Raw genomic sequence first — 9503 nt, 5'->3', positions numbered from 1 at the left:
GGTGCCATGCAGCATAGCGGGACCAGCGCGTTGAATTCTACGCCAGAACGGCCCCGGCGGCGCGAATGTCTCGGGCCGTCGAGGTCTGCTGCTTTGTCATAAAAGGGAGTTTCGAAGGGCTTGTCATGGGTGTGATCATACCAGCACTAATGCACCGGATCCCATCAGAACTCCGCAGTTAAGCGTGCTTGGGCGAGAGTAGTACAAGGATGGGTGACCCCCTGGGAAGTCCTCGTGTTGCACCCCTTTTATTTTTTGCCCGCTTTTTTATTTTTTGATAATATTTATTTTTAATTTTTCGGCTTTTGGCTTTTCCTCTTCGGATAATTTTTTTCCCCCGAAAATAAACTGAGTCCGGAGACTGGCGGTGCCATGCAGCATAGCGGGACCAGCGCGTTGAATCCTACGCCAGAACGGCCCCGGCGGTGCGAATGTCTCGGGCCGTCGAGACCTGCTGCTTTGCCATAAAAGGGAGTTTCGAAGGGCTTGTCATGGCTGCGATCATACCACCACTAATGCACCGGATCCCATCTGAACTCCGCAGTTAAGCGTGCTTGGGCGAGAGTAGTACTAGGATGGGTGACCCCCTGGGAAGTCCTCGTGTTGCACCCCTTTTATTTTTTGCCCGCTTTTTTATTTTTTGATAATATTTATTTTTAATTTTTCGGCTTTTGGCTTTTCCTCTTCGGATAATTTTTTTCCTCCGAAAATAAACTGAGTCCGGAGACTGGCGGTGCCATGCAGCATAGCGGGACCAGCGCGTTGAATCCTACGCCAGAACGGCCCCGGCGGCGCGAATGTCTCGGGCCGTCGAGGTCGGCTGCTTTGTCATGAAAGGGAGTTTCGAAGGGCATGTCATGGGTGCGATCATACCGGCACTAATGCACCGGATCCCATCAAAACTCCGCAGTTAAGCGTGCTTGGGCGAGAGTAGCACTAGGATGGGTGACCACCTGGGAAGTCCTCGTGTTGCACCCCTTTTATTTTTTGCCCCTTTTTTTATTTTTTGATAATATTTATTTTTAATTTTTCGGCTTTTGGCTTTTCCGCTTCGGATAATTTTTTTCCTCCGAAAATAAACTGAGTCCGGAGACTGGCGGCGCCATGCAGCATAGTGGGACCAGCGCGTTGAATCCTACGCCAGAACGGCCCCGGCGGCGCGAATGTCTCGGGCCGTCGAGGTCGGCTGCTTTGTCATAAAAGGGAGTTTCGAAGGGCATGTCATGGGTGCGATCATACCAGCACTAATGCACCGGATCCCATCAGAACTCCGCAGTTAAGCGTGCTTGGGCGAGGGTAGTACTAGGATGGGTGACCCTATGGAAAGTCCTCGTGTTGCACCCCTTTTATTTTTTGCCCGCTTTTTTATTTTTTGATAATATTTATTTTTAATTTTTCGGCCTTTGGCTTTTCCTCTTCGGATAATTTTTTTTTCCCGAAAATAAACTGAGTCCGGAGACTGGCGGTGCCATGCAGCATAGCGGGACCAGCGCGTTGAATCCTACGCCAGAACGGCCCCGCCGGCGCGAATGTCTCGGGCCGTCGAAGTCTGCTGCTTTGTCATAAAAGGGAGTTTCGAAGGGCATGTCATGGGTACGATCATACCAGCACTAATGCACCGGATTCCATCAGAACTCCGCAGTTAAGCATGCTTGGGCGAGAGTAGTACTAGGATGGGTGACCCTCTGGGAAGTCCTCGTGTTGCACCCCTTTAATTTTTTGCCCGCTTTTTTATTTTTTGATAATATTTATTTTTAATTTTTCGGCTTTTGGCTTTTCCACTCCGGATAATTCTTTTCCTCCCAAAATAAACTGAGTTCGTAGACAGGCGGTGCCATGCAGCATAGCGGGACCAGCGCGTTGAATTCTACGCCAGAACGGCCCCGGCGGCGCAAATGTCTCGGGCCGTCGAGATCTGCTGCTTTGTCATAAAAGGGAGTTTCGAAGGGCTTGTCATGGGTGTGATCATACCAGCACTAATGCACCGGATCCCATCAGAACTCCGCAGTTAAGCGTGCTTGGGCGAGAGTAGTACAAGGATGGGTGACCCCCTGGGAAGTCCTCGTGTTGCCCCCCTTTTATTTTTTGCCCGCTTTTTTATTTTTTGATAATATTTATTTTTAATTTTTCGGCTTTTGGCTTTTCCTCTTCGGATAATTTTTTCCCCCGAAAATAAACTGAGTCCGGAGACTGGCGGTGCCATGCAGCATAGCGGGACCAGCGCGTTGAATCCTACGCCAGAACGGCCCCGGCGGCGCGAATGTCTCGGGCCGTCGAGGTCGGCTGCTTTGTCATAAAAGGGAGTTTCGAAGGGCATGTCATGGGTGCGATCATACCAGCACTAATGCACCGGATCCCATCAGAACTCCGCAGTTAAGCGTGCTTAGGCGAGGGTAGTACTAGGATGGGTGACCCTATGGAAAGTCCTCGTGTTGCACCCCTTTTATTTTTTGCCCGCTTTTTTATTTTTTGGTAATATTTATTTTTAATTTTTCGGTCTTTGGCTTTTCCTCTTCGGATAATTTTTTCCCCCGAAAATAAACTGAGTCCGGAGACTGGCGGTGCCATGCAGCATAGCGGGACCAGCGCGTTGAATCCTACGCCAGAACGGCCCTGGCGGCGCGAATGTCTCGGGCCGTCGAGACCGGCTGCTTTGTCATAAAACGGAGTTTCGAAGGGCTTGTCATGGGTGCGATCATACCAGCACTAATGCACCGGATCCCATCAGAACTCCGCAGTTAAGCGTGCTTGGGCGAGAGTAGTACTAGGATGGGTGACCCCCCGGGAAGTCCTCGTGTTGCACCCCATTTATTTTTTGCCCTTTTTTTATTTTTTGATAATATTTATTTTTAATTTTTCGGCTTTTGGCTTTTCCACATCGGATAATTTTTTTCCCCCGAAAATAAACTGAGTCCGGAGACTGGCGGTGCCATGCAGCATAGCGGGACCAGCGCGTTGAATCCTACGCCAGAACGGCCCCGGCGGCGCGAATGTCTCGGGCCGTCGAGGTCTGCTGCTTTGTCATATAAGAGAGTTTCGAAGGGAATGTCATGGGTGCGATCATACCAGCACTAATGCACCGGATTCCATCAGAACTCCGTAGTTAAGCGTGCTTGGGCGGGAGTAGTACTAGGATGGGTGCCCCCCTGGGAAGTCCTCGTGTTGCACCCTTTTTATTTTTTGCCCGCTTTTTTATTTTTTGATAATATTTATTTTTAATTTTTCGGCTTTTGGCTTTTCCTCTTCGGATAATTTTTTCCCCCGAAAATAAACTGAGTCGGGAGACTGGCGGTGCCATGCAGCATAGCGGGACCAGCGCGTTGAATCCTACGCCAGAACGGCCCTGGCGGCGCGAATGTCTCGGGCCGTCGAGACCGGCTGCTTTGTCATAAAAAGGAGTTTCGAAGGGCTTGTCATGGGTGCGATCATACCAGCACTAATGCACCGGATCCCATCAGAACTCCGCAGTTAAGCGTGCTTGGGCGAGAGTAGTACTAGGATGGGTGACCCCCCGAGAAGTCCTCGTGCTGCACCCCATTTATTTTTTGCCCGTTTTTTTATTTTTTGATAATATTTATTTTTAATTTTTCGGCTTTTGGCTTTTCCACTTCGGATAATTTTTTTCCCCCGAAAATAAACTGAGTCCGGAGACTGGCGGTGCCATGCTGCATAGCGGGACCAGCGCGTTGAATCCTACGCCAGAACGGCCCCGGCGGCGCGAATGTCTCGGGCCGTCGAGGTCTGCTGCTTTGTCATAAAAGGGAGTTTCGAAGGGCATGTCATGGGTACGATCATACCAGCACTAATGCACCGGATTCCATCAGAACTCCGCAGTTAAGCATGATTGGGCGAGAGTAGTACTAGGATGGGTGACCCTCTGGGAAGTCCTCGTGTTGCACCCCTTTAATTTTTTGCCCGCTTTTTTATTTTTTGATAATATTTATTTCTAATTTTTCGGCTTTTGGCTTTTCCACTCCGGATAATTTTTTTCCTCCCAAAATAAACTGAGTTCGGAGACTGGCGGTGCCATGCAGCATAGCGGGACCAGCGCGTTGAATTCTACGCCAGAACGGCCCCGGCGGCGCGAATGTCTCGGGCCGTCGAGGTCTGCTGCTTTGTCATAAAAGGGAGTTTCGAAGGGCTTGTCATGGGTGTGATCATACCAGCACTAATGCACCGGATCCCATCAGAACTCCGCAGTTAAGCGTGCTTGGGCGAGAGTAGTACAAGGATGGGTGACCCCCTGGGAAGTCCTCGTGTTGCACCCCTTTTATTTTTTGCCCGCTTTTTTATTTTTTGATAATATTTATTTTTAATTTTTCGGCTTTTGGCTTTTCCTCTTCGGATAATTTTTTTCCCCCGAAAATAAACTGAGTCCGGAGACTGGCGGTGCCATGCAGCATAGCGGGACCAGCGCGTTGAATCCTACGCCAGAACAGCCCCGGCGGTGCGAATGTCTCGGGCCGTCGAGACCTGCTGCTTTGCCATAAAAGGGAGTTTCGAAGGGCTTGTCATGGGTGCGATCATACCAGCACTAATGCACCGGATCCCATCTGAACTCCGCAGTTAAGCGTGCTTGGGCGAGGGTAGTACTAGGATGGGTGACCCCCTTGGAAGTCCTCGTGTTGCACCCCTTTTATTTTTTGCCCGCTTTTTTATTTTTTGATAATATTTATTTTTAATTTTTCGGCTTTTGGCTTTTCCTCTTCGGATAATTTTTTTCCCCCGAAAATAAACTGAGTCCGGAGACTGGCGGTGCCATGCAGCATAGCGGGACCAGCGCGTTGAATCCTACGCCAGAACGGCCCCGGCGGCGCGAATGTCTCCGGCCGTCGAGGTCAGCTGCTTTGTCATAAAAGGGAGTTTCGAAGGGCATGTCATGGGTGCGATCATACCGGCACTAATGCACCGGATCCCATCAAAACTCCGCAGTTAAGCGTGCTTGGGCGAGAGTAGCACTAGGATGGGTGACCACCTGGGAAGTCCTCGTGTTGCACCCCTTTTATTTTTTGCCCGTTTTTTTATTTTTTGATAATATTTATTTTTAATTTTTCGGCTTTTGGCTTTTCCGCTTCGGATAATTTTTTTCCTCCGAAAATAAACTGAGTCCGGAGACTGGCGGTGCCATGCAGCATAGCGGGACCAGCGCGTTGAATCCTACGCCAGAACGGTCCCGGCGGTGCGAATGTCTCGGGCCGTCGAGACCTGCTGCTTTGTCATAAAAGGGAGTTTCGAAGGGCTTGTCATGGGTGCGATCATACCAGCACTAATGCACCGGATCCCATCAGAACTCCGCAGTTAAGCGTGCTTGGGCGAGAGTAGTACAAGGATGGGTGACCCCCTGGGAAGTCCTCGTGTTGCCCCCCTTTTATTTTTTGCCCGCTTTTTTATTTTTTGATAATATTTATTATTAATTTTTCGGCTTTTGGCTTTTCCTCTTCGGATAATTTTTTCCCCCGAAAATAAACTGAGTCGGGAGACTGGCGGTGCCATGCAGCATAGCGGGACCAGCGCGTTGAATCCTACGCCAGAACGGCCCTGGCGGCGCGAATGTCTCGGGCCGTCGAGACCGGCTGCTTTGTCATAAAAAGGAGTTTCGAAGGGCTTGTCATGGGTGCGATCATACCAGCACTAATGCACCGGATCCCATCAGAACTCCGCAGTTAAGCGTGCTTGGGCGAGAGTAGTACTAGGATGGGTGACCCCCCGAGAAGTCCTCGTGCTGCACCCCATTTATTTTTTGCCCGTTTTTTTATTTTTTGATAATATTTATTTTTAATTTTTCGGCTTTTGGCTTTTCCACTTCGGATAATTTTTTTCCCCCGAAAATAAACTGAGTCCGGAGACTGGCGGTGCCATGCTGCATAGCGGGACCAGCGCGTTGAATCCTACGCCAGAACGGCCCCGGCGGCGCGAATGTCTCGGGCCGTCGAGGTCTGCTGCTTTGTCATAAAAGGGAGTTTCGAAGGGCATGTCATGGGTACGATCATACCAGCACTAATGCACCGGATTCCATCAGAACTCCGCAGTTAAGCATGATTGGGCGAGAGTAGTACTAGGATGGGTGACCCTCTGGGAAGTCCTCGTGTTGCACCCCTTTAATTTTTTGCCCGCTTTTTTATTTTTTGATAATATTTATTTCTAATTTTTCGGCTTTTGGCTTTTCCACTCCGGATAATTTTTTTCCTCCCAAAATAAACTGAGTTCGGAGACTGGCGGTGCCATGCAGCATAGCGGGACCAGCGCGTTGAATTCTACGCCAGAACGGCCCCGGCGGCGCGAATGTCTCGGGCCGTCGAGGTCTGCTGCTTTGTCATAAAAGGGAGTTTCGAAGGGCTTGTCATGGGTGTGATCATACCAGCACTAATGCACCGGATCCCATCAGAACTCCGCAGTTAAGCGTGCTTGGGCGAGAGTAGTACAAGGATGGGTGACCCCCTGGGAAGTCCTCGTGTTGCACCCCTTTTATTTTTTGCCCGCTTTTTTATTTTTTGATAATATTTATTTTTAATTTTTCGGCTTTTGGCTTTTCCTCTTCGGATAATTTTTTTCCCCCGAAAATAAACTGAGTCCGGAGACTGGCGGTGCCATGCAGCATAGCGGGACCAGCGCGTTGAATCCTACGCCAGAACAGCCCCGGCGGTGCGAATGTCTCGGGCCGTCGAGACCTGCTGCTTTGCCATAAAAGGGAGTTTCGAAGGGCTTGTCATGGGTGCGATCATACCAGCACTAATGCACCGGATCCCATCTGAACTCCGCAGTTAAGCGTGCTTGGGCGAGGGTAGTACTAGGATGGGTGACCCCCTTGGAAGTCCTCGTGTTGCACCCCTTTTATTTTTTGCCCGCTTTTTTATTTTTTGATAATATTTATTTTTAATTTTTCGGCTTTTGGCTTTTCCTCTTCGGATAATTTTTTTCCCCCGAAAATAAACTGAGTCCGGAGACTGGCGGTGCCATGCAGCATAGCGGGACCAGCGCGTTGAATCCTACGCCAGAACGGCCCCGGCGGCGCGAATGTCTCCGGCCGTCGAGGTCAGCTGCTTTGTCATAAAAGGGAGTTTCGAAGGGCATGTCATGGGTGCGATCATACCGGCACTAATGCACCGGATCCCATCAAAACTCCGCAGTTAAGCGTGCTTGGGCGAGAGTAGCACTAGGATGGGTGACCACCTGGGAAGTCCTCGTGTTGCACCCCTTTTATTTTTTGCCCGTTTTTTTATTTTTTGATAATATTTATTTTTAATTTTTCGGCTTTTGGCTTTTCCGCTTCGGATAATTTTTTTCCTCCGAAAATAAACTGAGTCCGGAGACTGGCGGTGCCATGCAGCATAGCGGGACCAGCGCGTTGAATCCTACGCCAGAACGGTCCCGGCGGTGCGAATGTCTCGGGCCGTCGAGACCTGCTGCTTTGTCATAAAAGGGAGTTTCGAAGGGCTTGTCATGGGTGCGATCATACCAGCACTAATGCACCGGATCCCATCAGAACTCCGCAGTTAAGCGTGCTTGGGCGAGAGTAGTACAAGGATGGGTGACCCCCTGGGAAGTCCTCGTGTTGCCCCCCTTTTATTTTTTGCCCGCTTTTTTATTTTTTGATAATATTTATTATTAATTTTTCGGCTTTTGGCTTTTCCTCTTCGGATAATTTTTTCCCCCGAAAATAAACTGAGTCCGGAGACTGGCGGTGCCATGCAGCATAGCGGGACCAGCGCGTTGAATCCTACGCCAGAACGGCCCCGGCGGCGCGAATGTCTCGGGCCGTCGAGGTCGGCTGCTTTGTCATAAAAGGGAGTTTCGAAGGGCATGTCATGGGTGCGATCATACCAGCACTAATGCACCGGATCCCATCAGAACTCCGCAGTTAAGCGTGCTTAGGCGAGGGTAGTACTTGGATGGGTGACCCTATGGAAAGTCCTCGTGTTGCACCCCTTTTATTTTTTGCCCGCTTTTTTATTTTTTGGTAATATTTATTTTAATTTTTCGGCCTTTGGCTTTTCCTCTTCGGATAATTTTTTTTCCCCGAAAATAAACTGAGTCCGGAGACTGGCGGTGCCATGCAGCACAGCGGGACCAGCGCGTTGAATCCTACGCCAGAACGGCCCCGGCGGCGCGAATGTCTCGGGCCGTCGAGGTCTGCTGCTTTGTCATAAAAGGGAGTTTCGAAGGGCTTGTCATGGGTGTGATCATACCAGCACTAATGCACCGGATCCCATCAGAACTCCGCAGTTAAGCGTGCTTGGGCGAGAGTAGTACAAGGATGGGTGACCCCCTGGGAAGTCCTCGTGTTGCCCCCCTTTTATTTTTTGCCCGCTTTTTTATTTTTTGATAATATTTATTATTAATTTTTCGGCTTTTGGCTTTTCCTCTTCGGATAATTTTTTCCCCCGAAAATAAACTGAGTCCGGAGACTGGCGGTGCCATGCAGCATAGCGGGACCAGCGCGTTGAATCCTACGCCAGAACGGCCCCGGCGGCGCGAATGTCTCGGGCCGTCGAGGTCGGCTGCTTTGTCATAAAAGGGAGTTTCGAAGGGCATGTCATGGGTGCGATCATACCAGCACTAATGCACCGGATCCCATCAGAACTCCGCAGTTAAGCGTGCTTAGGCGAGGGTAGTACTTGGATGGGTGACCCTATGGAAAGTCCTCGTGTTGCACCCCTTTTATTTTTTGCCCGCTTTTTTATTTTTTGGTAATATTTATTTTAATTTTTCGGCCTTTGGCTTTTCCTCTTCGGATAATTTTTTTTCCCCGAAAATAAACTGAGTCCGGAGACTGGCGGTGCCATGCAGCATAGCGGGACCAGCGCGTTGAATCCTACGCCAGAACGGCCCTGGCGGCGCGAATGTCTCGGGCTGTCGAGACCGGCTGCTTTGTCATAAAACGGAGTTTCGAAGGGCTTGTCATGGGTGCGATCATACCAGCACTAATGCACCGGATCCCATCAGAACTTCGCAGTTAAGCGTGCTTGGGCGAGAGTAGTACTAGGATGGGTGACCCCCCGGGAAGTCCTCGTGTTGCACCCCATTTATTTTTTGCCCTTTTTTTATTTTTTGATAATATTTATTTTTAATTTTTCGGCTTTTGGCTTTTCCACTTCGGATAATTTTTTTCCCCCGAAAATAAACTGAGTCCGGAGACTGGCGGTGCCATGCAGCATAGCGGGACCAGCGCGTTGAATCCTACGCCAGAACGGCCCCGGCGGCGCGTATGTCTCGGGCCGTCGAGGTCTGCTGCTTTGTCATATAAGAGAGTTTCGAAGGGAATGTCATGGGTGCGATCATACCAGCACTAATGCACCGGATCCCATCAGAACTCCGCAGTTAAGCGTGCTTGGGCGGGAGTAGTACTAGGATGGGTGCCCCCCTGGGAAGTCCTCGTGTTGCACCCCTTTTATTTTTTGCCCGCTTTTTTATTTTTTGATAATATTTATTTTTAATTTTTCGGCTTTTGGCTTTTCCTCTTCGGATAATTTTTCCCCCGAAAATAAACTGAGTCGGGAGACTGG

General features: G+C 49.9%; 24 non-coding genes and 2 pseudogenes across 24 annotated transcripts; all 26 read left to right on the top strand.

Moving 5' to 3' along the window:
- Positions 1-127: 127 nt before the first annotated feature.
- On the top strand, positions 128-246 carry LOC149755671 (5S ribosomal RNA). Its single transcript, XR_016403861.1, has one exon. It is a non-coding gene; the product is annotated as a 5S ribosomal RNA (ribosomal RNA).
- A 247-nt stretch (positions 247-493) lies between these two features.
- On the top strand, positions 494-612 carry LOC149755670 (5S ribosomal RNA). Its single transcript, XR_016406453.1, has one exon. It is a non-coding gene; the product is annotated as a 5S ribosomal RNA (ribosomal RNA).
- Positions 613-859: 247 nt separating this feature from the next.
- LOC149755669 (5S ribosomal RNA) lies at positions 860-978 on the top strand. Its single transcript, XR_016408018.1, has one exon. It is a non-coding gene; the product is annotated as a 5S ribosomal RNA (ribosomal RNA).
- Positions 979-1225: 247 nt separating this feature from the next.
- Positions 1226-1344, top strand: LOC149755668 (5S ribosomal RNA). The gene has a single exon (XR_016402449.1). It is a non-coding gene; the product is annotated as a 5S ribosomal RNA (ribosomal RNA).
- Positions 1345-1591: 247 nt separating this feature from the next.
- On the top strand, positions 1592-1710 carry LOC149755667 (5S ribosomal RNA). Its single transcript, XR_016408904.1, has one exon. It is a non-coding gene; the product is annotated as a 5S ribosomal RNA (ribosomal RNA).
- Positions 1711-1957: 247 nt separating this feature from the next.
- LOC149755666 (5S ribosomal RNA) lies at positions 1958-2076 on the top strand. The gene has a single exon (XR_016406800.1). It is a non-coding gene; the product is annotated as a 5S ribosomal RNA (ribosomal RNA).
- Positions 2077-2322: 246 nt separating this feature from the next.
- On the top strand, positions 2323-2441 carry LOC149755665 (5S ribosomal RNA). The gene has a single exon (XR_016406174.1). It is a non-coding gene; the product is annotated as a 5S ribosomal RNA (ribosomal RNA).
- A 246-nt stretch (positions 2442-2687) lies between these two features.
- LOC149755664 (5S ribosomal RNA) lies at positions 2688-2806 on the top strand. The gene has a single exon (XR_016400636.1). It is a non-coding gene; the product is annotated as a 5S ribosomal RNA (ribosomal RNA).
- A 246-nt stretch (positions 2807-3052) lies between these two features.
- LOC149755663 (5S ribosomal RNA) lies at positions 3053-3171 on the top strand. The gene has a single exon (XR_016404537.1). It is a non-coding gene; the product is annotated as a 5S ribosomal RNA (ribosomal RNA).
- Positions 3172-3417: 246 nt separating this feature from the next.
- Positions 3418-3536, top strand: LOC149755662 (5S ribosomal RNA). The gene has a single exon (XR_016404530.1). It is a non-coding gene; the product is annotated as a 5S ribosomal RNA (ribosomal RNA).
- A 247-nt stretch (positions 3537-3783) lies between these two features.
- On the top strand, positions 3784-3902 carry LOC149755661 (5S ribosomal RNA; annotated as a pseudogene).
- A 247-nt stretch (positions 3903-4149) lies between these two features.
- On the top strand, positions 4150-4268 carry LOC149755660 (5S ribosomal RNA). Its single transcript, XR_016403859.1, has one exon. It is a non-coding gene; the product is annotated as a 5S ribosomal RNA (ribosomal RNA).
- Positions 4269-4515: 247 nt separating this feature from the next.
- LOC149755659 (5S ribosomal RNA) lies at positions 4516-4634 on the top strand. Its single transcript, XR_016400784.1, has one exon. It is a non-coding gene; the product is annotated as a 5S ribosomal RNA (ribosomal RNA).
- A 247-nt stretch (positions 4635-4881) lies between these two features.
- LOC149755658 (5S ribosomal RNA) lies at positions 4882-5000 on the top strand. Its single transcript, XR_016408017.1, has one exon. It is a non-coding gene; the product is annotated as a 5S ribosomal RNA (ribosomal RNA).
- A 247-nt stretch (positions 5001-5247) lies between these two features.
- On the top strand, positions 5248-5366 carry LOC149755657 (5S ribosomal RNA). The gene has a single exon (XR_016405624.1). It is a non-coding gene; the product is annotated as a 5S ribosomal RNA (ribosomal RNA).
- A 246-nt stretch (positions 5367-5612) lies between these two features.
- LOC149755656 (5S ribosomal RNA) lies at positions 5613-5731 on the top strand. The gene has a single exon (XR_016404529.1). It is a non-coding gene; the product is annotated as a 5S ribosomal RNA (ribosomal RNA).
- Positions 5732-5978: 247 nt separating this feature from the next.
- On the top strand, positions 5979-6097 carry LOC149755655 (5S ribosomal RNA; annotated as a pseudogene).
- Positions 6098-6344: 247 nt separating this feature from the next.
- On the top strand, positions 6345-6463 carry LOC149755654 (5S ribosomal RNA). Its single transcript, XR_016403858.1, has one exon. It is a non-coding gene; the product is annotated as a 5S ribosomal RNA (ribosomal RNA).
- Positions 6464-6710: 247 nt separating this feature from the next.
- On the top strand, positions 6711-6829 carry LOC149755653 (5S ribosomal RNA). Its single transcript, XR_016400783.1, has one exon. It is a non-coding gene; the product is annotated as a 5S ribosomal RNA (ribosomal RNA).
- Positions 6830-7076: 247 nt separating this feature from the next.
- LOC149755652 (5S ribosomal RNA) lies at positions 7077-7195 on the top strand. Its single transcript, XR_016408016.1, has one exon. It is a non-coding gene; the product is annotated as a 5S ribosomal RNA (ribosomal RNA).
- A 247-nt stretch (positions 7196-7442) lies between these two features.
- Positions 7443-7561, top strand: LOC149755651 (5S ribosomal RNA). The gene has a single exon (XR_016405622.1). It is a non-coding gene; the product is annotated as a 5S ribosomal RNA (ribosomal RNA).
- A 246-nt stretch (positions 7562-7807) lies between these two features.
- On the top strand, positions 7808-7926 carry LOC149755650 (5S ribosomal RNA). Its single transcript, XR_016406216.1, has one exon. It is a non-coding gene; the product is annotated as a 5S ribosomal RNA (ribosomal RNA).
- A 246-nt stretch (positions 7927-8172) lies between these two features.
- Positions 8173-8291, top strand: LOC149755649 (5S ribosomal RNA). Its single transcript, XR_016406799.1, has one exon. It is a non-coding gene; the product is annotated as a 5S ribosomal RNA (ribosomal RNA).
- A 246-nt stretch (positions 8292-8537) lies between these two features.
- LOC149755648 (5S ribosomal RNA) lies at positions 8538-8656 on the top strand. Its single transcript, XR_016406215.1, has one exon. It is a non-coding gene; the product is annotated as a 5S ribosomal RNA (ribosomal RNA).
- A 246-nt stretch (positions 8657-8902) lies between these two features.
- Positions 8903-9021, top strand: LOC149755647 (5S ribosomal RNA). The gene has a single exon (XR_016403699.1). It is a non-coding gene; the product is annotated as a 5S ribosomal RNA (ribosomal RNA).
- A 246-nt stretch (positions 9022-9267) lies between these two features.
- Positions 9268-9386, top strand: LOC149755646 (5S ribosomal RNA). Its single transcript, XR_016400985.1, has one exon. It is a non-coding gene; the product is annotated as a 5S ribosomal RNA (ribosomal RNA).
- The last annotated feature ends 117 nt before the right edge of the window (positions 9387-9503 follow it).

This window comes from Phoenix dactylifera, chromosome 4 (genome assembly GCF_051530095.1).
Source record: "Phoenix dactylifera cultivar Ajwa chromosome 4, Ajwa_hap1_PhDact_Kaust_v1.1, whole genome shotgun sequence".
NCBI lineage: Eukaryota > Viridiplantae > Streptophyta > Magnoliopsida > Arecales > Arecaceae > Phoenix > Phoenix dactylifera.
Note: the sequence above shows the minus strand (reverse complement) of the source record. Positions and strands in the feature narration are given on the sequence as shown.